This window comes from Rattus norvegicus, chromosome 3, assembly GCF_021556685.1.
Source record: "Rattus norvegicus strain SHRSP/BbbUtx chromosome 3, alternate assembly SHRSP_T2T, whole genome shotgun sequence".
NCBI classification, from domain to species: Eukaryota; Metazoa; Chordata; class Mammalia; order Rodentia; family Muridae; genus Rattus; species Rattus norvegicus.
In genome coordinates this window covers 122,757,913-122,783,859 of record NC_141536.1, presented here as the reverse complement: position 1 = coordinate 122,783,859, position 25,947 = coordinate 122,757,913, and the positions used below count along the sequence as shown (strand labels likewise).

General features: G+C 43.9%; 1 protein-coding gene and 1 pseudogene across 40 annotated transcripts in view; both read right to left on the bottom strand.

The window, feature by feature from the left end:
- Positions 1 to 25,947, bottom strand: part of Plcb4 (phospholipase C, beta 4) — a 359,160-nt gene that overhangs the window by 264,844 nt on the left and 68,369 nt on the right. For 28 of the 40 annotated variants that reach the window (XM_087648851.1, XM_087648887.1, XM_087648845.1 and 25 more), the window contains 1 exon segment: positions 6,500 to 6,568. The gene's annotated coding sequence lies outside the window, so the exon portion shown is untranslated. 40 annotated transcript variants of the gene reach the window in all.
- On the bottom strand, positions 1,134 to 1,927 carry LOC147995708 (inhibitor of growth protein 5 pseudogene; annotated as a pseudogene).

The window sequence follows — 25,947 nt, the reverse complement described above, 5'->3', positions numbered from 1 at the left end:
AACTGTTTGCCCAGTCCGCAGGAGACCATAGACACTGCTGTCAGCTGAAGTCAGCTAAGACCAGATGAAGAGCAAGTGAACCTCTAAACGTTTAGGATGGGTACATTTTTAAAAAAAATAGGTATCTTCAGAGCCGGAAAAATGGCTCAGCAGTTAAAAGGACTTACTGTTCTTTTTGTATGCCAGGGCTCAGCTGCTAGCACCTACATGGAGACTCACAACCATCGATAATTCGTGCAAGGAGATTCAGCCCCTCCTTCTGATTCCCATGGGCACCAGGCAGGCACACGGTGAATATACATACATACAACATACGTAAATGCACGTAAAAACACTTGTAGTCAAAATGAAGTAAGTCCAATTTGGTTTTGCAAAATAGGGTTTACCCTGGCTGCCCTGGAACTTGCTCTGTAGACCAGGATGGCCTCAAACTTGGGGATCTTCCTGCTTCTGCCTCCCGAATGCTGGTACTAAAGGCATGGGCCATCATGCCAAGTTAATTTTTTAACTTTGCAAAGACTTTTTCAATTTTATGTTTACTTATATGTAGAGAGGGTGTCACGGGCCTTAGATCCACTGGAGTTAGAGGCAGAGGCAGTTGTGAGCTACCTACTGTGAGGACCGGAAACTGAGCGTCCGTCCTCTGCCAGGGCAGTATGCTATGCACTCTTAACCACTGAGCCAGCTCTCAAGGCAACACACCACCGATGCTTACATGCTTGCCTTCCCCTGAAGTTCTGTGCTTGCTTGTTATGCGGCTTACCGTGGCAATACACGATGGACACCATTCCTGCGGATGCAGACAGCCCAACTGTAAGGATTGTTTCTAGAACTACACTTCGGAGTAATGTCACCCTGCACACGCTTTAAATCCATCAGCACCTTCAAGTCTCTCAACGTTCCAGGATGAAGAAACTGGCTGAACTTCATCTAACTCATATTTTATACAACTGGTTGTACCACAGACCTCCAAGTTCAAGCCCCAATCAAATCACCCCCAGCGTTAGAGCCCAAGTCTAGGCTGAATAGTCTATGCAACCTCTCCGCTAGCTAGACTGTGTGTGTGTGTGTGTGTGTGTGTGTGTGTGTGTGTGTGTGTGTGTGTGTGGTTTTAAAAATGAAAGATAATATTGCAACATGAGTGAAGAATTATATTAGCTCAATCTTCAGTCTGGCACAGCAGCCTCTTCTTGACTTCTTCTTCCTCTTTTCCTATACACATTGTGGACAAAACCACTTTCCTTTCAGCTTTGTGGTGAGATCCACGAAGGCAAAGTGAAACCACTCAATGGGACAATCCGGATTGCCGCAGCCAGTCATCTCCCCATAGGACACCTGGTGGCACAAGCAGTATGTAGGCTCATTTGGATCCACAGGCATGTGCAGGACATCAAAGGGGTGAACGGATAGGATACTGTCGACAAACGCAGACCTACTCTTATGCTTCTTTTCCTTTGGGGTGTCCTCTTCTGATGTCCTCCGGCCTTGGGCCCAAGAGCTTCCTTTTTCTTTCTGACTCCAACCTTTTTTCAAGCTCCGTGGTCCAGTGCTTTCAAAGCCACTTCCATCCCTCCTGTCCTTCAGGTCAGCCTCAAAGCATGTCAGGTCAGCATCAGGCCTTCGGATATGCTTATCCACCACCTCGTAGGTCGGCATGGCCAGCAGCACCTTGCCATCACTGCACTTCTTGTACTTGCTGTAGGCGCCCTGGATCTTCTGGGGGTGCTCCACACGCTGGGCTGATGAAAGTCTTCACTGTGGAAAGACACTCTGCAGCCAGGACGTCCGTCTCTGCTTTCTTATCTTCTGATCTCTGGTCCGGCTCTCGCATCAGCTGGAAGTTCCTCTCAAGTTCACGGGGAAGGTTCTCAGTGCTGTCCAGATAGTGCTCCAAGTACACAGCAGTCGCCATCTTCGCTGCGGCCACCTAGACCATGAATCTTATGTTCTCCTCCAAGATGGCAAATGGGCCCTTCGAAACAAAAACAACAAAAACCACCCCACAAGCACTCTGACATCACAAAACTTTGTGCTTATAATCGCACATGATTAGAATTTAAGGGTAAACGACCAAGTATTTAAAATCCACAGACGGTGCTACTATCTGCTCCAATAACCTCTACAATTTCAATATCCCCACATGTCTTTGATTACCCGACACAGGCTCACCATCCACTTCCTCCCCTCACTCCCTGACTCCTACCCTGTGTGCACTACGTGTGCTTCCATCAAATGGTCCTGGAGCTTCTGCTCCGAAACCCTCCAGAGTTTGGTCACACGTGACGTGAACCTGAAATCATGGCTCATGCCCCTCTGAATCAGCAGGAGTCCCCTCAAGGTGTGAAAGTTCATCCAGCACTTGCAGCTTCCCTGCTGGCTGCGCCTAGGGGACACCAAACCCCCACATGCTCAGTAGCCACAAGGTGGCACCATAAAAGCTGGTCCACAGAAACATCCACTACACTTTGACACTCAGACTTCAATTTCCGGTGCTTGAAATTAGCAGAGTCCAGAACAACAACCCTGGCATAAAGTGTGGCCTGTACAATGTGGAATTTCTTCTGCAAAGTCCCCAGCACTTAGTCATACACAAATCTCAACAGAAGCAGGATTCATAAAGCTTCGTTTGTTCTTCATGTACTGCTTGAGGTGGTATTTCTCCAAAGCTTCTACTGGGGCCCTCAGACCACGCTGTAAGACCACCTGACAGAACTGACCTGGCATTCATAGTTTCCTACTATAAAACACTGCCATTTGGTGCTGCCTGCATACTGAGAGGGGTCCGCACTTATTCCACTCACAGTAGGGGATTCAGAGATAAACAATGAGCACTCAGTGGGCAAAGTATGTAGCTACAGGGAGAAAGGGGCAGTAGTGAAATGGATACAGAATACAAATACGACTGAAGTTTCTGAGTGTCCTCTCTTTATCCTGCACAGCCCCAGGAACAGATATGTACTAACATTAGTCAGCAACTCACTGGGGAGTGAGAGGCACCGACGATGGAAAGACTCCCTGCCTCAGTCAGCCAATGTGACCACTGTGAATTTAGAAAGACTAAAGAATTAGACTTTCTGAAAGATTTGATTTTGTTCCATTTCTATTATGTGCATGCACGTGAGCGTGCATGCGTGTGTACATGTGTGCGTGTGTGTGTGTGTGTGTGTGTGTGTATGTGTGCATGCGTGCATGTGTGTGTGTTTAGGCAGGCTTACACATTTTCAGTTCTTGCAGAGGCCAGAAAGGGCCCTGCATGTCTCTTGGGAGGAGAATTTCAGGCAGTTGTGACCCACTCAGAACTGCACCAGGCTCCTCTAGACGAGCGGCGTGTGCTCTGTCCTACGTGTGCTCTGTCCTACTGAGCCACCTTTTCAGGAGCTAAACCCACATTTTTTAAGATTTAGGTTACTTATCAAAGACCTAAAAGACATTCAAAAAAACAAAAACAGGATATGACCATACATTTTCCTAGTTGGGAAAAAAATACTCCTTTTATTTTCCGGAGAGAAATATTGTAAACCATTTGTCGCTTCCAGACTCCTGATAATATTGTGAAGGACACACAGAGAAAGACTCTCAGAGCCCAGTGGCTTGGACTTTTTGCTTCATGTCACTGAAAGTCACCAGAGAAATATTTCTACTTCCGCCCTGGACACACAATTCCATACTCCAGTCATGAAGGAAGATGTCATCTTTAAACAGAGAGACAAAATTTAGTGCAAACACAAGGTGTCCGAGAGCCGAAAAACCGGGTGCTTGCAGGGAGAGATGGAACAGGTGCTGTCTACTTCAAGACCCTACAGACGGGCAGCGTGCACTTGAGGGAAGAACTCCTCGCTGTGCATACCTGCAGCCTTGTTCTCCAGGACTGATTTCTTTTTTTTTTTCCTTTTTTTTTAATTTATTTAATACTTAATAATAATTCTTTGGTTTCCGGGCAAACATCCCCTCCCCCCTCCCCTTCCTTATGGGTGTTCCCCTCCCAACCCTCCCCCCATTGCCGCCCTCCCCCCATAGACTAGTTCACTGGGGGTTCAGTCTTAGCAGGACCCAGGGCTTCCCCTTCCACTGGTGATCTTACTAGGATATTCATTGCTACCTATGAGGTCAGAGTCCAGGGTCAGTCCATGTATAGTCTTTAGGTAGTGGCTTAGTCCCTGGAAGCTCTGGTTGCTTGGCATTGTTGTACATATGGGGTCTCGAGCCCCTTCAATCTCTTCCAGTCCTTTCTCTGATTCCTTCAACGGGGGTCCTATTCTCAGTTCAGTGGTTTGCTGCTGGCATTCGCCTCTGCGTTTGCTGTATTCTGGCTGTGTCTCTCAGGAGAGATCTACATCCGGCTCCTGTCGGTCTGCACTTCTTTGCTTCATCCATCTTGTCTAATTGGGTGGCTGTATATGTATGGGCCACATGTGGGGCAGGCTCTGAATGGGAGTTCCTTCAGTCCAGGACTGATTTCATTTGAACTTTCCTTTGCAGCACCTCACGCCCATTCATTGTATCTAAAAACAAGGGCTGCACAGGAAGCTGCACTTAGGAAGATCCAAAACATCTCACAATCAGTTTAACCCTTCAAATCTAAAATTAAGAAAAGGCACTTCCAACCACTGCTTCATTATTCTCCCAAACACACACCCTGCCCCACTGTGTACTAACATGCCTGTGTTCATGTGTGTGCAATGGTGTGTGCATGTGTGTTTGTGTGTGCATATGTGTGCGCGTGCGCACACGCGTGTGTGTCTTATTTCCCTTCCATCTGAAATCCTTTTTAAAACTCCATGTAAAAGTATAAGCCCACACAACTGGCCACTAGCTATGTCAGGAATGAGACAGCAGGCATGCTCTGTGACTGACACTCCCTTTTGTGACAGGCCTTCAGTGCAGGAACCCTGAGTGCTTCTCAGGGGAAATTCTATCCTTTGGAAATGTTCCAAAATTCATTTTTGTCCTCCCACAGCCTGATTTTCTGCATGCATTCTTTCAAAAACCATCTCCATCCCCTGGGAAGAAAGAAAACCGATACCAAAATTAAACAAAGGCAGTCTTCTGAAGGCCTCTCATGCAAAGCTTTGCAAATAAAAGTGATTTCTTGACTTTGTTCTCTCTTTTCTCTCCACAAAGTTAAATCCCTCACAGTTGTTCGTTATTTTCATTTATAAATGTTTTGCCAGGTAGGAGGACCAACATCCCTGCTACAGAAGGAAGCCCGGCCAGCGAATGCCCAGCACAGGAACCACAGCGGCTAGAACTCCCACAATGCACAACTGCATCCACCCCCAGTTTCTTGCCAATGCTGTTCCTTAATTGGCCATGAATAGTTCCAGTCAGCCCCAGCAATTTCTGCACCCTGAACAGCATAATCTCCTCAGGCATCAGCTGCAAGCTGAAAGTCCCAAATTTTGAAAGAGCATCCAATTAATAATCATCATAATAATGATGAAAGAGATGCCAAACTGCTGTGTGGCGTCTGCCGTTCACAGTGAAAGCTCAGCTAACTGAACCAAATTACTCTCCTCCTGTTCACCCAGTCATTTCTAGTCCCATTTTTGTTTTGAATATATTTTTTTGAGACATTGTCATGCTGGCTCAGATCTAACATTTTGGGTTTTGTTTGTTTGCTGTTTTGCCTTAAAACCATATTCTCTTATAGCCCAGACTCTCCTCAAACCTGCAGTGCAGTTGAGGATGGGTGACCTTAAACTTCTAATCCTCCTGCCTCCAACCCCTAAGCACTGGGATTACAGGTACGTAACACCACAGCTCTTCTTCTCTGACGTTCCTTAAATGGTCTATTCAGTAAGGAAACTTTCTGGAACCCCATAGAACCAAAGGCTGTGATTTCAAACTTCCAATTGTATCCACTAACCAACATTGATTGAGCAAAGACACTATCTGGATATAAAGATAACTGCCGACAGCTGATATCAAGAAAATCACAAGTCCAATCAATAAGACATCTCTAAATGACGATGGTGCATCTGGGAACAAATGCTTCCTGCATACTTGACCCACACCTCATGCCCTAGTGATGATACTGACATGAACCTCCCTTGAACCTCCCCTACTCGCATGGAACTTCTTCCTGGAGCAAGCACCGACAGAAGAATACGGTCTGGATACCAGAAGATCCTAAAGGTAGGACTATAAATCTCAAGGGTTGTAGTATTAAAACAGGAAAGTGAAATAGGATTCCACATGGCAGAAATTTCAAGGAGGTTAGATCATCAATCTAATGGTATTGTGAAGAAAGTGACTCCGTCGATGAAAGAGTGTGCAAAGGCCCCATGACGGGCAGGAGTAAGTAACAGCATTTGGCAAGGGTAGACAGCAGGGCATGAACAAAGTGGGTAATACCAGATGAAGTCAGAGGCTACAAGGAAGGGACCATGCCAGCCCACGAGACCCTTGTTAGGGTTCTGGCTTCCATTCTGAAAGAAGCAAGAAGCCACTGCAGGTTCAGAGAAGAAGGACATTATTGGACATATTTATAAAGACTCACCCAGGGTGCTTTGTTGAGAATCCTCTCAAATGGTTTTCAGCACTCACAGAGAAACTAGCCAGCAGGCTCCTATAGAATCCAAAGGAAAGCAGGGGTTAGACCAGAGGGCAGTGGTGAAGGCAATACCAACTGGCTGCCTTTGGGACGCATGCTCAGTGTCAAACAGAATCATATACTGATGAACTGGATGCTGGCATTGGAAGACAGGCATTGGTTTTGTTTGTTAAATTTTAGTTTTGTTTCCTTTTTCTCTGCTAAATACTGCTTTGGCTTCTGTCTTGGGCATCACCCAAGAGTTTCTGTGTTTAGGGCTCGGTCCTCGGCTTGGTAATAATGAAAATAGTGGAACCAAGCAAAAGGAGGTTATGTGGTTGAGGATGTGCCACCAAGGGGGATATGTGACATTGTTGGTTCCTCTATTTCCCAGATGTTACAGGAGAGCAGCTTCTCAGCAAACACTCCTGGTCTTGACTTTCTGACTAGCCAAAACAAAGACAAGGGAACTAAGTGACCATGGGACTAAACAGGGCACTCTGACCCCAGTCAAACTCTCCTTCTTCTAAGCTGTAGGTAGTCTTGGGGATTTGTCTAGAGAAAGGAAGCTGACTAACGAAATGCTCGATAAAGCTCCAAATGTGTGCTCCCTGGGCCATAAGTCCTGTGATTTATGGTTATACACTACTTTATGGCTCTTCACTCTATTCTGTCGACAAACCCAGCCAGCCTGGGCACCAGTGACCATGCACATCTCTCTCTTCCCACTGAGAATCCAAACATGTTCATATTCCTGTTTTCAGTCTCTCCATTTTCCCTTGTCTCTTTCCCTCCCGTCCCTCTCTTCCCTCTCCCTGTTCTAATGCCACCCACTGTGGCAGAGTGGTATCCATATCCCAAGTGGTACTGATAGCTCTGGCCTCATCTCCCCAAATTTACCTTACCAAAACTGGAGAGAAAATGATGACCTGACTCACTTATTTTATGATACAATGCCAACACTCAGTCTCTGTACCCTGTCTCCAAAGGAGCTTTCTATAGCCGGCCAACTATAGCTCCCTTTCCTCTCCATATTCCTTCATTGACATTGGAAATGGGCATTCTGTCACTTTAGGTCTCTTAAATAATACTCTCCCAGCCTAGAAAGCCCTCTCCTCCCTCTCTTGCACAACTTTTCTTCAATGCACGTATGCATGCCCTCTGCTCACATTCTGGCCTCTACAAAATGCTCTACTCAGGTCCTACACCACAGGTCCCTTCTGCGCTGATGAGCAGGTATTCGTTAAAGAACACATGACAGCTGGTATTCACTTTACATGCTCCACCAACACAGCAGAGCATTTCATACATGTTAGGTCTTAGGCAGTGATGTCCGAAAAATACAGTCTTGCCTTAGCTCAAGCTGAACTGCAGAAGGATTTTGGTAGTTAGACAAAAACCAACATTCCTCAGGAACTTATGAAATGGGTTCCCATCTGCCGAAAAGTTATTTTCCTTGCTTTGGGCATAAGGGGCATATGGCTCTCCATTGAAATATACCTGTGGTTACACATCAACCTTCATGCTTGCCTTCAAAGACCCCAAGCTAGCATCCTAGCGTTTCTCACGTCCCCCGGTACCCTAAACTCCTGGACCTCTCCAGTTCACAGCTTCCCTCCCCTCAGGCCATCCTTCTTATAACCCGCTGTTCTCTTTTCTCTCTTGTTTTTCTCACTGTTCTTCCTTCCCTTGCAGATAGCCTTGGCCACGTCCAGTCTGCTTTTTTTTCCTCTCTGCTCTGCATTCTTCCAAACATGTCTGCGCTCGCTCTCTCTCTCTCTCTCTCTCTCTCTCTCTCTCTCTCTCTCTCTCTCTCCCCCCTGTCTCTCATAAACAAACCCCCCATCATGGAGTGGAGTGGCCATTTTGGTGGTTTCTTTACTGCACCCCTTGCACACAATGCACTGTTAATAAATTACTTATTTTAAATAGAGACTTAAAATCCCTAAGAATTTACTCATCGTCTTTGGGGAAGATAGAATCACAGTCACTTCCTACTGCATCTTTCTGTGCCCCACCCCCACAAGTGCCATTTTGATTCATCCACTCATGTTCGTTTTAGACAAAGACCATTCTACAGAAGAACAAAACTTACACCTGGGCTTGTCTCTTAAGAGTGGACTCCCAGGCACATGACATCCGAAATCGTAACCAAACCAGTATTTTTAGCTCATAATCAAACAAATCACTGGCTTCATGGGACTCTCACTGGAAATGGAATGAGAAGTTATGGGATACTGATCATCACTGGCCCATCATCAGTGCGATCTCAGGGATTAGACCTGAGGCCACAGGGTTACAAAAGCAAAAAGGGACAATGATGGCCTTTAGTCCAACGACTTACATTCCAACCAGGGATCTCTGCCACACGGAACAGCATGCTTTCTCCATCCTTTTGTATCATGTTCCTCGGGGTAAGATGTCATTGACCACCTCCAATGGCAGGGGTCACCCAAGAAACTAAGTCCTCATGTTCCCTAAGGGAGAGGACTCCTAAGTTTTCAAGGTGATTAGTCCTCCATTAACCCTTTGTTTTTCAAGGCAACTGCCTGCTATTTTTAATTGACATAGATAAATACTTGTGAGTGCCTAAGCCGGAAGAGGGCAGCCCCATTCCTCTAGAGCCTGGGGCAGAGGACAGGTAGAGCCTACAGCTCCTCTCAGGAAGTGGGATTTGCACTTAGAGCAAAGACATCAGTTAGAAGTTGCCAGGCAAACCAAAGCACAAAATGAAGAGAGCCTTTTTCTCAGGGGCAGAAAAGGACACTGGGTAAAAAGAAGAAAAAGATTGCAATTGTGCTTTATGCCTGTCATCCCAGCGCAGGAGTGGCTGAGGCAGGAGGATGCTACGTTCAAAGCCAGTCTGTGAATAATAAGATGTTGTCCCCAAAGATGAAGTAAAATAAAATAACAAAACTTAAAACAACAACAATAACAATAATAATAACAACTCCTGGACAGTGAGAAAGGTAATGGCTGAGGGAAAGTTAGAAACAAGAAGAGTCAGGTGGGGCTTTCTGGCCTAGTAAAAGAATGTTGAGTTGGATGGGCAGACAGTGAGAGTTCTTTCAAATAATCCTCAGTGTGTGAATTGCCCCACTCATCTGCCAACATTGATTGTGGCTCTTTTGAAATAACATGCCTACCATAAGTGCCTTGAAATAAAACAAAAGCCCTCCGTAGCACACAACTGCCCCCTCTGAACCACAGATGAGTGCTGGGCAGACAGAAACAAACACCAGTGTGTCTTGAGAGCATTTAAACTAAGACACAGTGGCCACAGACAATTGGTGATTAACACTTAACTTAAAGTTTCCAGAGTGGATCATAGTGGATACTAAAAGACATAGAAAACTAGGTATCCAGGAAAAAAAAAAGCTTCTCTTCTCAAACCCGGCTCTACGGCTGGGGTGACCTTCCGAATGCAATGGGACTTGTCATCCAGGACTTCCTCTCTTTAGGACACTAGTAATAGCTTCTGCTTTTGCACTTTACAATGGTTCTCCTTAACACACTGCGTGCCCCTTCCATGATCTGTCCATTCTGCATGGAGAGAGTATCGAGAAAAGACCATAGACAGGCTAGCTGAGGTCATCGCTAAACTCAACTGCTCATGTTCTGTGAGTCATCGCAAACACTCCAACCACAAAGAATGGCAACTGCTTCAGTCTCTCAGGGAGCCGTGTTGTCCAGCTGAGACCAGTCAATCCACAGACACCTGAAAAGCCGGCTGTTGTTCTGAGCCAGTAAGTTTTGGTGTGCTTGGGTACAAAGCAAGAGAGGGAGAAAGCAGTGAAAGTCCAGAGCAACGGATGAGAAAAGGAAGGAGACACAGACGAGTCCCTGCAGGGCACGGAGCCCGAGTGCAATTCTAGAACTTGGCGCTTGAGCTCCAGGACATCTGATCAAGTTATGGGGCAAATCAGGATCTAAGTCTCATTAATAAAATAAGAATGGACTCAGAAAGGAAGCCTGGAGACCTTCGTAATAGGGTTAAAAAGGAAAATCCCCTGGGCAGCAAAGCTATAAATCTCAGGAGGTGCCTGGAAGAGGAAAATGGAGGAGAGAAAGGAGAAGGAGGCCACGCTGTTTGAGCTATGCCAGTATGGAGGTCAGACACATGGCAGATAAGCTATGAGCAGGAACAGCAGACTCAGTAATGGAGAACTGATGCAAGTTCAAGGTACCGGTGAAAGTGCATTTAGGCCATCAGAAAGAAAAAGAGAAGAGAAAAATCTGCTGTCTTTCCCAAGGTCCCCAGGGTAATTTGAGCACCAGATCAGCTGATACAATAACTTCTGCTCTAGGGGATCCAACATCATTCTTTTGCCTTCATAGGTGTATTCACACACATACACACACACACACACACACACACACACACACACACACACACATACACACACATACATACAATGCACACGTGTGCACATGCACACACACATATACATAATTCATATACACACATATACATGAATTCATACACACACATACATAAATTAAATTAAATAAAAAAGTCACACACAATGATGACACTATATTTAGAGCATTGCTGCAAGATGACACACTATGTTTCTCACTAAATGTCCGATGATTTTTTTCAAATAGTTTTCAGTTTGTTTACATATCTCTAATATTTTTAGAGTGTGCACAATCCATATCATTCTAAATGATAATAAGCAATTAGATTACCATTTTATCTTTGGCCTCAAGTCCAGGCAGTCCTCCAAAGGCTACCCAGCTCTGGGCTAAATCATGTCTCTGACTCCATCGCAAAACCATTAGGCAATGCAACAGTCCCTCTCTTCCCCTTCATTCTCCTGCCTTCTCTGCTCTCCTTCCAAACCCAACTCATGGATTTCCTGTCACTCACCAACCTCATTGCCTTTTCCTCACAGACTTAAGTGTAGCGACAATTTCTGAATTTTAGTTTTCTTTTTAAAACGCGGAAATGTTTTAAGAATATATTTTCACTTTAACCCCAGGCGTGGGATATGGCTGCTTCAGACTGCCCATGGCAGCTAGATTTGCCTCGTGCTCTGTCTGGCACGGGTGATTTTGCCAGCTGCAGATAGTTTCTGTGATTGTGCGATGTTTGGAATTCTGGACTTTCTAGAGGGTTTATGAATGCTAGGGCACAGAGAGTGGTGTGGATTGGTTTTGGTCGCTATGGGTCACGGTTTGTTAAGTAGTCATGCACAAAGAAAATGAAGAAGGAATTAGATATTTTAATGGTGAAGACCAAACTTATTTCAAGGAACTCGATGCCCCTGATCAGCAGGAGGTTGTCTAAGGATAATGCGGGTCCCCTTTCTGACCCCTGACTTTATTCAGGGATCTCTTTCCTTTTCTCGCCATCCTTTTTTCTCCCTTATCTATTGTTAGGGGGTTGGAAGAGAAAAAAGATAGAGAAGGGTGGAAGAAAAAAGAACCTACTTAAATATACCCTCACTTAGATACACATAGAGCCCACGATAAGCAAAGAGTACTTTATAATTCATATGATAATCACTTGTTTAGACTTCTATTTTCCCAACATATTGTGATTTCCTTAAAAGCACAAACCAAGTACTATTCATTACTGAGTCCACCAAGCGCCTGCATCACGAGGGTCCCTGCAGAGTGAGCCTTTTCTACTGCTGGAGAGCCTTTTCTAGGTGCTTGAGATGTCTTTCACAGCAGCTTTTAAAAACTCTCAGAGAGGGGATTATAGCTCGCTAGGTGGATGGGAAACTTCGAGAACTAAAGAGAAAAATACATACTCATCTAAAATTAGAATATACAAGATAAGCCTGGAATTTCTAGATGGACAGATGCGCTGTACCTTCTGTCTCCCTACATTGCATATTTTTCATCTTATATGGTTAAGTACATTATAATTAGCTGTATGGACAGTCATCGTAAGGCAGAGTTTCAAATTTTCAATCATACTCATACAGGGCTTCCCACAGAGAAAGCATTCTAATACAATTTAAGTCACCTATTCGAAATATCTTTTGGGATAGGACACCTTCCTATATGGTAAGACATCCTAAATGCTGGGTATCCTAGAAGCTCAAGGATAGCTTATCATTTTCTTCCTAATGTCTCTGGCTGTCCCATTTCACCCAAGTGGTTAGGAAGCACAAGACCTCCGAGATGAGATGGTGCTTTAGTAAGGGCCTCAGCAGGAAACAGATGACAACTTGAATGCACAACTACAGGAGTTTATGAGGTGTGATTTACAACGGAGCTTAGGAAGCCAATCACGGAGCAAGACATAGCTTAGGGCTGGAGCAGGAGAGAGAGAGGTATAGAAACCTACAGAGCACAGCTGTATCAGAAAGCTGTATGACGGATTCTGTAGCTTCCAGATGCGTTGTCATTTGTCAGTATGATGGTGAGAAATCTAAGGGAGCAAGCCCCCGACCTAACCGCCTTCCCCTCATTAATCCCCTCTAGGACCTGCCAGCAGTCCGTGGATGTAGCAGTTAGCACCCACCTAAGAGAACTGGAGAGAAAAGCTCTGGAAAGATGAATAACATCGTCTGTTGGAAGTCTCCTACTTCCTTTCTTCCTGGCCAGTCTCTTCCCTTGGAAGAACACTGGGCATATAAATAAAACCCAGCCCAGGTGAGTAGCATTATGGGAACAGCAGATGTCTAGCAACTTAGCTCTTATTCTTTTCCTGAGTGTGCATGTAGAAGCTGCTAGTGACCCACCCAGATTCCTCCACCTCCCCAGTGACTCAGTTTCCCTGTATGGAAGAAGTATTATTCTAGGAGCCCTTATTCTCCTGTCAGTATATCTTTCAGCTATAAATACAAGTAGGAAAGCTTTTGAACGTCCTTAGACCACAGATGTTGGTAAAGAGTCTCACTCTGACTGCCTACTGTGACAGCTCAGAAACATTGTGGTGTTTCTCAAGTCCCCCAGCACAAAGGAGGTCATTTGCCCATCTTGGGATTAGTCCTCCTCTTAGTTGTCTTTCCTTTCTGTTCCTATTGCTTCTGACCCCTAGTGGCAGATACAGGACCCTCCTGGGTACTATTTATACTCCCAAGTTAAGTTCAAACCAGTTTTTGAAGACACCGACCTAAGGTACTAACTATATAACTATAAGTGTTTACTCTGAAGTAAAGAAAAACATGTTCAATTTAGAATCAGAAACTCAGGTTTCTGCACAGCTGCTTGGCTCTGGCCTCACTTTGACGGACAGCTGAGATGCCAGCCCAGGGTTCGGCAGTCCCGATTATCCTGTGCAGTCCGATAATAAGACAGTCTCTAAGTTCCTGCCTAGCTTCCATGTTTACGAAAATTTATTAGAGGAACAGAAATGCTGAGACTCAAATACAAACTGTCACAAAACTCCATTATTTACAGTAATCTCTAAAACATGAGTAATTCAGAGAGGGAGAGAGGGAGAGAGGGAGAGAGAAAGAAAAAGAGGGAGGGAAGGAGAAAGAGAGAGAACAGAAACTGACTTTTGGATCATCCTAAGATAAATATTAGAAATTAAAATTTTGCCTATCTGCCAAATGGTCATAAGATGGGGTTTTCAACCACATTTCCTAGATTTGACAACATAAAAATTAATTTTCACTTATAAATCTCCCACAAACATCTCTTGACAACCCTTTTGCTGTCTTCTGGCTGGAGATAAACTCAGGGTCTAGCCTGTACCAAACAACTATTCTATCAGAGAAGTGCAACACTAGCCCTGTTGTCGACTGTTAATCCACTTTGGCTTGTGTTTGGTTTTGGTAAGTTTTCTGGTATTTGGGAGACTCCAGCCCAGATTCTCACTCTAACGATGCACACAGGACAGCACCCTGAGCCCTAATACTCTGATATGTGTGTACACATTGAAGAAATGGGAGGCTTAGGTTATCCGCATCATTTGCATAGTATCTGCCTACTCTAGTATTTCTTCTTTAAACGAATAGAGTAACCTCAAATTCTACATTTAGACTCTGGTCTTGGGTGTTACTTTACCCAGTGCACTGTTCTAGAGCAAAGCCTACCTACTCACTGGCTAACTTGCTGGGTCCTAAGCATCCCGGAACTGATTCTTAAGAAGGAGGTTTAGGTGCTAGCCATATAGTGGTTTACGACAGCATGTTTCATTTTCAGCTCTTGCAGTTAAAACATTAGCAGAGAGCAATCATTCACGAGCGTGACTGGTAGTCACAACCTTTCAGTACTTTTCGGAAACATACTGCAGGGGAACAGAAAGCATGTATGAATGCTGGGAGGATACTGGGTAGTGGGCAGAAATGACCGTAAGAGACCCCAAAGTTCCTTGACATGTCATCTTAGTCAGCTCCCTTATAACAATGGTGCCATGCATAGCTACATGGGAAATCAGAAAAACAACAAGGAGGTTTCTAAAAATCCTTCAGGTGCTGTTGGGGCTCTTCTTCCTGGTCCTGGTAAGCAAGAGGCTGGGAGATTTGGCAAGCAGGCGAGGCAGCATGGGAACCAAGGCGAAGTTTTAAATTTGTACTATATAGGCACACTATCTGAAAAATGGTTTCCTCCCAGCTTCCTCCAACATGAGGGACCATCAGCTGTTTCTCTGTGATAGCTGAAGAGAAGTGGGGAAATGAGGTCATACAAGGTCACTTGCCAAAAAGTTATATACTAAATATCACAGTTATAAACTTGAACAAAGTGCAAGGGCTAATTTTATGGACATAAAAAAATCATAAAAGTGCTAAAAGTATTAAATTACCAAAACAGGAAATACTGAATCACATTGTTAGAAATGTTAACATGAGTAACTTCGATCTGCCTAGATACTGGTATCAGTAGTTCTCACAGTTGGGTATGTGACAGGATTACCTGGGAACCTTGAAATTTCCAAGTCCCAGGATATACACACCCAAGACACAACATCTTTTCTAACTGATCAATAGCAAGGACATTATTTGACGAGCTACTATTGTGACAGCTCAAAGCCAACCTGTATTATGCTGAGCTAATGCTAATGAGGCTTAGGGTAGAAGATAGTGCCTTCACCCCCTTGGCTCTTCCCCTCACATTTGCTCATCATTAGCACAAAGCTCTGTCTCCTCACCCCTTGTCAATCTGAAACTGCTGCTTCAAGCCACCCACAACTTGATACCCACAAAGCAGATAAATAAGACTGATGAAAAGGCAGTGTCAAATGCAGAACGTTGAAGCCATGACTGTCATGGGGAATGGTGTCCTTGGTGTCTTTCCAGGCATGGCTTACCTATTCGAAAGGAAGCTGCCTGACAGAGTGGGCTACACACTGCTATCAACATGCTCAGCTCTGGCCCCATTCAGGTTGCATTATCATTTAGACATTCATCCACTCACTGAATGTCCACTAGCCATGTAGCTTGGTCCTATCTCTCTCTGAGCTTACAAGTTTGTCGGAACAACAGAATCTATATAGTAACTGCAAGTCAGAAGTAGGGACGGTCGGGCAGTGCAGAGTGATAGATCCATCACCCAGAGGAAGCCATTACCTGCATGGAAAGGGGAGGTACTCCAAAGTGCAGCTACAATAGGCAAAGACCTGTGAAAGCAGAAATGTGACCTCAGGAAGCTGAAATCAGAAAGAGAGAAGGGCTGCCAGAGGTCAGGGGTAAGACAGTATAGGGGGCAGCAGCAGGAAGAAGTGTGGGCCTTCCCCTAGGGCAGGGCTTACCAAAGCTACTGACAGGTTAGGACAGTACCAGACTGTCCTAAGCATGTGTTCAGTAATCTGTGTCTATTCCTGGCAACTTGTCTTATTCTGGGCTTGTTTACCTGTTTTACAATCAGTACAGAAGGACACAGTAGTATCCTCAAACTGCCAAAAATGTGCCCAAATATCACAAGTGGTCCCACTGGAAAACCACTGAGGATGACCTGGGTGGGGCAAATATCTTCGTGGGTGTTTTCAGTAGGTCTGTGAAGAGGGGGGCATCATCCAGCTGTGATATAAGTCAACAGCCAGGGCTGTATTTTGGATAATCTGTAACTTCATGGAAACTTCAGTTATTTTTACCTCATGTTAGAACTGTTGTACATACTTGAATATTGCCACAAAAAAAAGAAAGAAAATAAAAAAGGTAATGTCATTTCACTTGTTACTGAAATGTATACCTTATCACAGCACAATTTATATAGTACTTTAATAACGGTGTTTCAATATAATGGTTTCCTTTGTAGCTCCTGTTTCTTTTGTTATTTAAAGCATGATGAGAGAACACACCCACAGTCACAGTATTTGACAGGCTGAAGCAGGAGGATTGCAAATTCAGGACCAGCTACACAGCAAGTATAGGGGGGGGAGGGGACGGGAGGAGAGAGAAGGGGAAGGAAGGGGAGGTGACACACACACACACACACACACACACACACACACACAAATGTAATTTTAAAAATTTTTTTAAAGTAAATAAAAGGCGAAGGAAAGTTAAAGGCATCAAGGGCATCTATTCAAATCTAAAGCAAGCCTCCTGCCCCATGGACAAATGAGCAAGAGAAGGAAAGAGGCTGCCTAGACCCCACCACCAGTCAGAAGTGGGCCCAGGCATGATGCTCAACATGGGCTCCATATGCTTCCCATCTACTAAATCATAAGGAAAAGCAAAGAGAACCTCACTCCCCCCCATCATGGGACATGTGAGCCCGAACATTTAGCACTGGAATTCGAGCTTTGTAAACGTGGGCAGAAGGAGGCAAAGACAGAAAGGAAAAAAAAATATGTATATGTCGACTCATCTTTACTGAAGGAAAGCAGCAGTAATAATAGGAAAGTTTAAATATTAATTGAGCCCTAGTATGTATCAGGTACTTTTCTAAGCAGTTCATCTACCAAATAGCTTGTAAAAACAACGTGAACCTAATTTCAGAGATGAGAAAACAGAGTCCCAGTGAGATTAAGTGGGTTTCTATTGTTGTGATAAGACAGCATGACCTAATGCAACCTAATGAGCAAAGGGTTTATCCCACTTCCAGGTCACAATCTATCACTGAGAAAAGTCGGGGCCAGAACTCGAGGTGGGAACTTGGAGCCAGAAGTGAATCAGAAGCCATAGAGGGATGCTGGTTACTAGTTTGCTTGCTCACCTTACTTTCTTATAGCACCCAGGACCACAGGAATCATCAATCAAGATAAATAAATAAATAAATAAATAAACAAACAAACAAACAAACAAACCACAGCTTTTCCCCTGGCCAAGTCTGGTGGGGACATCTTATCCACTGAGGGTTCCTTTTCCCTAGGTTGGATCAGGTTGACATAAAAGTAGCTGTCACAAATCCCACCCACAGGGGTGGTAGAAGGCCGACCCTGCACTATGGCACTATGGCAATGCCCTGAAGTGCCCACAGCACTGGAAGGGGTGTCCTCTTTCCATTAGACAGGGTGAAGAAGTTACAGGTCACAAAGATTCTATATCTCATTAGCAAGGACCCAAGAGAAGACTAGAACCCAGAGTTGAACAGCCAGTATGGCGTCCGACTTGATCTCTGGTTTAGGATTTAGTTTGGAAGAATAGAAGAAAGGAAAGGATGAGGAGGAGAGTGAATAATGGATTAGCAGGAAGTCAAGTGCAAGGTCAACAGAAGGAGAGAAAAGTGACAGCTCCACGGAACTCAATCCTGGTGCTCAGACAACTCCAGCTCCATCTCAGAGCCGGAGCAGAAATCAGTCATGGCTCCTTGAACCATGGAAAACCAGCCAGACAAGCTATTAATGTCACCCCAAAGTGTCTTCTAATTTAATGTAATTTCATGCCGCTATGAACCAGCCAGAAGGCGTACAGTTGAAGGGAAAAGGCCTAGAGACAGCGAGCTGCCTTCCTAGGAATCCCTTGGAGATCCCTTTCATGACAAGTTGCCTGATTTTTCCCATTTCAAATCACCCCTCCTACTTTTTGATGGACATCCTGAATGTTCTCAGTCCAGAGACCGAGCATGCTTTCCTTGTTTGGGCTTCATGTCAGTTTCATATCTGATCTTATAATTTCTATCTATCCTAAGAAAACAGGTTGCTCCCTGTTCCCCAAATAGTTGCCTTTGTACGAAGTCAACAAACATTTCTAACTTCCCATATATGAGATCAGATACATTTGCTCCTAACCCAGAGCACTAAGCCATCGCGTGTGCATATGATCCATGTGTACAGTGGGAAAACAATGCAAGCATAGGCGACAACTGCTGGCACTTCCTCCCTGACAACGCACAATACTTGCACTGGCTGTCGATCTTTCTTAGCTAAACATACTCCCTGCAACGACAGTCATTTATTTGCTTCAAGCCAGCTAGATGATACACTAATTAAAGTAACTTACCTTCTAAACTCAGAAGAGGGGAAAGCAAGAAGCATTCTAAAGGCTACAGGAATCTAGAGGCTAAATGTTTCTTTCAGGTCTGGGGACTGTAGATGGGCCGCAAGCCTCAGAGACATGCATGTTTCCCTTTGAAATCACAAAGCCCAGGATTTACTATCTGTGGCTTGCAGCAATGCATTAAACAGAGCTGGTCCATAAATGCTCAAGCTGAACATCCCATTAAAAGCCTTCAGAGATCAATGGAAGTTCACACCCTGCTAGAAGCCAGACTTCTGGAAAGACAATGAAGAAGAGCTGTGATGGGCACAGGCTGCAGGCATCTTCAAGCTGAAGTGGAACACAGGTATCAGAAACTCATCCATTTCCAAGCTCACTACTAAGAACATACTTTTTGTGGAAAACACACTACATAAGTAACATTACAAAGAGAGATAAGAACAACGGACTAGATACGACCAAAGAAGATCCCCTGAGTTCATACTGGCTTTTTAAAGAGAGCTTTAAAAAGACTGGTTTTGTACAAGATGTTACAGGATTTAAATGCTGATGGGAACAGACTTAAGTGTCTTGAACCTGTGGCTGAACAGGGTGGAAATGAAAGATGGACAGGAGTAAGACTCAGACTTGTCGCCCAGACTGTACACACACTCTCTAGATACTGAGTGTGTGTGAGTGTAGGTACGGATTCAGCATACTACCACTCTACAGCTATACCTCTATAAGTGAGAGTGTGAGTGTGTGTGTATGTGTGTGAGTGTATGTGTGTGAGTGTGTGTGTAAGTGTGTGTGAGTGTGTGTGTATGAGTGTGTGTGTAAGTGTGTGTGTGAGTGTGTGTATGAGTGTGAGTGTGTGTGAGTGTGTGAGTGTGCGTGTGTGAGTGTGTGTGAGTGTGTGTGAGTGTGTGTGAGTGTGTGTGAGTGTGTGTGTGAGTGTGTGTGAGAGTGTGTGAGTGTGTGTGAGTGTGAGTGTATGTGTGTGAGTGTGTGTGTGAGTGTGTGTGAGTGTGTGTGTGTGAGAGTGTGTGTGAGTGTGTGTGAGTGTGTTGTGTGAGTGTGTATGTGAGTGTGTATGTGAGTGTGTGTGAGAGTGTGTGTGTGAGTGTGGGGGGTGAGTGTGTATGTGTGTGTGTGTGTGTGTGTGTGTGTGTGTGTGTGTGTGTGTGTGTGTAGGTGTGGATTCAGGACACCACAACTCTCCAGCTACAGAGTGTGAGTGTATATGAGGACAGCTGGGGATTCAGCATTCCTCTTACCTCTCTTTTCCTAGCTTCTCCTGAGGCAAACACTACTTGAAGATTTCAGAAGGACAGCTTGTTTATTAGCACATCATTCCAAGAACTGTGAGGAGGAAATTGGGGAGATGAGCACATCATTTGAATGGATTAACAAAATGTACATACGTACAATGAAGTAATATGAGTCTTAAAAATGAACAAAATTCTAGCACATGCTAACATCATGGACAAACCTTAAAGACACAGCTAAGTGACTATGTGAGTCACAAAAAGACCACCTCAAGTAGTTAATTCATCTAGGAAGAAAAAAAGGATGTCTGTTGCCAAAAGCAAGGAGGGGGATAAAAAAATAACTGTTCAATAGATACTGTTTCATTTTGTAAAATGAAGAAGTTCTGGAAACCAATGGAGGTTATGGAAGCCCAATAACTTGAATGCACTTAGGGCTGCTCAACTGTCTTCTTGAAAGTAGCCAACACACATGCACTCATGTGCACATGCACACACACACACACACACACACACATGAAACACACATACATGCATGATACACACACACACACACACACACATGAAACACACATACATGCATGATACACACACACACACACACACACACACACACACACCAATAATGAAATAGTTAAGGTGGAACAAATGATGTGTATCTCACCACAATAAAGGAGATGCCACAAGTTTCATAAAATCAGAGGACCTGCAATGTCTACAACACAATCAAAGACTTAAAAACAAAAACAAAAACAAAACAAACAAACAAAAACCTCATGATCAGGAGAAACAAGTGAGGCCCAGAAAAACCACCAACAGGAGGATAGGAAGAAAGCTGTGAAATAAAAGATCAGATGTCTGTCTTTGGGTCTTTGGTTTTGGAATTTTTTTTCTTTTCTGGTTATAAAAATAATCTGCAGTAAAAGTTTAACATACACAAAGTTAGAGTTTCTCACCCATAATCCCCTGGTATGGTTGGTGCTCTTATAATGTGCAGCTTAGAGTCCTACGTGCAAAACCCCAGCTGCCAGTCAGTGGCTTATGCTGCTACTGACCTAGCATCCTCGCTCTCTGAATACATAGGGTAACAGCAAATCCTGTGTCCCTGTCTTTGAACAGCTTGCCACTCAAAACGTAGTCCTCACATACATCAGGAGCCTCAGCAGTCCTAAGAAGTCTTTCATGCACAGACTCTAGACACACTCTGGTTGTGCATCTGTATTTCAGCAAGATTATGGGGTACACCTTACAGGTCTAAAAGTCTGAGATGCAGGGTATTAACACAGCCTTTTGACTGTTCCTATCATTTCTAAAGAGTGTTAGACTTGCTACATCTTTCAAACCTTATAAACTGTCAGCCTTCACATTTTGTTCCTGCCCTGTCTCAGCCACCGTGGCCGTTGCTCAACTTCCCGATCTCATTTCCTCCTTGCAGTTTCCCCTGCCTAGAACACTCCCCAAATGTTTTTGATAACCTCTTCCCATCACTTCTGTTCCAGCACAGATAACACCCACCTCAGATGTTCTAGTTTGATTTCTGTTTGTGTGATAAACACTATGACCAGAGGCAAATTGGAAAGGAATGGATTGAAAACATTTTACAGTTGACAGTCCATTGTTTAAGGAAGCCACGGTGGGAGCTCAAGCCAAGAACCTGAAGCAGAAGCCATGGAAGAATGCTCATTATTGGCTTGCCCACCTGCCTAGGGATGGTGCTGCCCACAGTGGACTGGAGTCTCCTATATGAATCATCAATGAAGAAAATGTCCCACAGACATGCTCACAGATCAATCCAATCAAGGTAATCCCCCAGTCTCACTTCCTCAGGTAATTCTGGGCTGTGTCAATTTGATAGCCAAGATTGGCCATCACATCAGAGAAGATGCTCGCCAGGTTTCAAATGAAGGAACTTCATTACTTGGCATAAAATTATTTGACACAGTATGTGCGTCGATATTATTAATGTATTTTTTCAGATAATGCCATCTGAAAGAAAAACAAACATGACAGCAAACAGTTTTTTTTTATTTGATGGAATTGAAAATTCTGTTGTAAGGCAAGTTTAAAAGACTAAACGGGTGTTCTCCCAAGAATAAATGCTTCTTTTGTAATTCAATTCAATACTCTTGGATTTTTTTTTTCTTCAGACCTCTAAAGAAAAAAAGGAAAAGCAAATGAATCGGCATGTTGAGACTCGCTCTGAATCGCTTGTGTTCCCAAGGCTGCCGGTTTACTGAGCTTAATATCTTTTTGTCTTTGTCTCATACCAACTTTGTTGGTAACAACAGGGCCTTGTGCACATGTGCAGTGATGCGATTATCAGCGTGTTAGCCCTCTCGCTTTCAGAAACAAAAATGAAACCACAGCGCAGCAGCACGCTGTCGAGGCAGAATTCACTAAACCTGGAGGTATTACCTGCTTTTGCTGGGAAGGGGAGTGCAGAAAGAGACAGATATAAAGTAGCCAGAAACTTGATCTCTTAAACTTACAGGCACACATGACACTCTGTGTCTAAGAATTCTGCTCTTAGAACTGGATCCTAAAGATATGGAAACACATGTATGGTCAGTGAATGACATCACAGCCTTATTTGTAATTGGAATTTAAAAAAATTATAGTACTAGACAGTGAGTTAAGTAAGTCATAGAATAGAGCAAGCCATTCACAATAGAACTTGTTTAAAGCTCTAGTCAACAACGTGGAAAGTGTGCCGAGCCCTCGCTGCAAGCCTGTGGCCAGCCCTGGCTACCTGGAGGCTGAGTATGCAAGCATCACAACCTGAAGGGCAGCTTGGTCCAGAGTGAGCTGAAGGCTGGCCAACTTCATGAGGACCAGGGATGTCGTTCAGCGGTAGATGGCTCAGCGGTAGATTATAACCTCTGGGGCAGTCCCTAGTACTACGAGAACTTACTTGTGATGTAAAAAAAAAAAAAAAAAAGAGTTCCTGCTAGGTTCTTTTTCATACCAAGGTTTATAAGAATGGATCTTCAGTCCAGCCACTATCTTTAATTTCACAGACATATCAGTCCTTCTTGTCCCCTTCCCTTCTTTTCTTCAGTTTTTCAAAGAACTCGTCACCACCACATAGAGACATGGAGGTCACTGTCCATCTCCTGCACGAACACAGTAACCCCAAGAAAAGAGGAGCTAAGAGCTCAGCACCACACACTGTGCCCAGGCACACAGGACCCCGCACATGTGACCTGGGAAACAAAAGACTGGCTAGAGCATCCTGCATACATAAGGGACATGAGACATGGGCCAGACAGTCCCAAAATACTCCTGGTGGCTCTGGCTGGGTAGTGAGAACACTCAAGCTTCATTCTCTTCTTATATTGATCTATATCTACCAAATTTTATGTCATAGTATAAATAACTATATCCTCTTTTAATTGTGTCTGTGTGTATATATATATATATTATATGTGTGTATGTATATGATATTATATATTTATATACTTAAATGTATGCTAAATATATACTTATATTTAAATAAATGCAAATATTTCCCCTTTGTTTTATAATATATGTAAACAACTTTTTTTAAAGATTTATTTATTTATTTTATATATAAGTACACTGTAGCTGTCTTCAGACACACCAGAAGAGGGCATCAGGTCCCATTACAGATGGTTGTAAGCCACCATGTGGTTGCTGGGATTTGAACTCAGGACCTCTGGAAGAGCAATCAGTGCTCTTGAATCCTGAGCCATCTCTCCAGCTCATGTAAACAACTATATTTGGTGATCTAAGAAGAGTACTCTTCATTCCATTACTGCCAACTTCTACAAAATGGAAAAAAAATAACATTTTACTCTTCAAATCAAATAACCAAAATGAAATCTCAAAGGAGAGGTTAAAAGATACCAATATGTCCTTTCTTGCTTCTCACAGCACACACCCTCATCAGTTACACAACAAAGCTCAGAGCACAGTCCTTAACAAGATGTCTGGTGCCCTGCTCCTCCCTCTCTGACTTGTGGAGCACTCTGTGGTTAGAGCAGGAGGTGACAGTCACATCTCAGCGGGCTTCCTACAGTTTCACTCCCATTGTATTGGAAGGCGACACAACCACACAATTGCATCACTGTGTCCTCCTGCTTGGAAAGCAGAAGTGTCACCAAGAGACACCTGGGGGGAAGCAAGCGGGTGGAGGAAGGCATTCAGAAACTCCCTGAAGACAGCCAGCGGGTCAGCCTTAACATTGTCATTGTATCATGTTCCTTACAGAGTGGTAAGAAGGCTTAAAATGCGCTTCCTGGGCTATAGTCAATGCTTCCACTTTCAGTTCTTTTACTATAAGCATTTTAGAATTAATAAACTAAAGATCAGATGCTATTCAAAAGCACTGACTGCAAAGGTCATACTTGTCAAATAATAATGCAGATGAAAATCTGCATAGGGAATAGTGTGTGCAGAGAGAAGGGCACAGTGTGTGCAGAGAGAAGGGCACAGTGCGTGCAGAGAGAATCCCCACAGGCAGCCAATATCTAAAGGATCAGAAATGGCCCGCTCCTTTACACAGGGTGTGGTGGGTGCTGTTGAACTGGCTGCCCAGGGTCGACTCCAAACCTCCTGCCTCAGCCCCACACCTGCTCCTTCTGTATCTTCCTCCTCCTCTGCCTCTGTAGCATTTCCCTTCATGCAGGGCCTGGAAGGAGCCAAAGGACGCTCACATTAAAGGGAGTGTTTCTTTGTTATCTGCATGAAGTCAACCATTCATTCTATTCTGAAAGCTGTGGCAGAATTCCTTAAGCATTTCTTTAAAAACGCTGATTTAATTTTGTAAGTGATTTTTCAATGCTCTAGATTCAATGTAAGAAAGCCACGACCCAACTGGAAAATCAGGCATGGCATTAGCATCTGTAAAGCGCGCAAGCCGAGAATGGTTTTCACACATTTAAGTGGCTGAAAAGAATCCGAAAAGCAAGCACTTCGTGACACATGATCAAATGGATTCAAAACTTGTTGCTCGTGAGTATACGTTTGCCAGGATGCCACTATCCCCGTTCACCTGAGTACTGTTTGTGACTGTTCTTGGCCATAAGAATGAAAAACTAAAATGAAAACAATATCAAAAAACTCTCACTTTCTGGACTTGACAGAAAAAGTCTGTCGACTCCAACTCACGTCGCAGGTGCATGTATATACAATATGACAGCCACATTCACCACGAAACTGTAAGCCTCTGCGTCATGAGCTTTATGTACATTATTTGACAGTAGTTTAAATAGGAAAGGTTTCTGCAAATCAGCATCTACCTGTTTTGTAAAGGTGTGGATGAGAGAGCTGGAGAAACGTTTGCAATCCTGACAGAGAACAGTTTTCTCCATATTTTTCTGTCAAATAGTTAGGTAGTGTTTTTCTGTTTACTAATACAATGTTATTGCCTGTACTAAGAATATACAATCATCTCGTTAGTTTCTCTGGGCTTTGTGGTTTTGTTGTTGTTGTTTTGGTTTTTGCTGGGTTTTGTTTTATTTGAGACAAGGCCTATGTACAGCCTTGGCTACCCCGAAACTCACTCTGTATAGAAATCCACCTGTCTCTGCCTCTCTCGGGCTGGGATTAAAGGTGTGTGCCACCAGGTGGAGCATCTCGTGGTTTTCTTAAAGTTATCATTACAAGCGGCATCTTCAAAGTAGTGTCTTCACCATGGAAATATGAACTCTTATAAACGGCATTATACAGTACAGTACAGTAACGTTTGCGCCACAGTAATACGCAGCGGTAAGTATTTTAATAGTTATAGAATTTAGGCTGGTGAGAAGGCTCAGTAGGAGGTATAGGTTCCTGCTTCGAAGCCTGACAACCTAAGTTTAAGCTGAGGACTCACATGGCGTAGGGAGAAAAATGACTCCTATACACTATTGTCTGA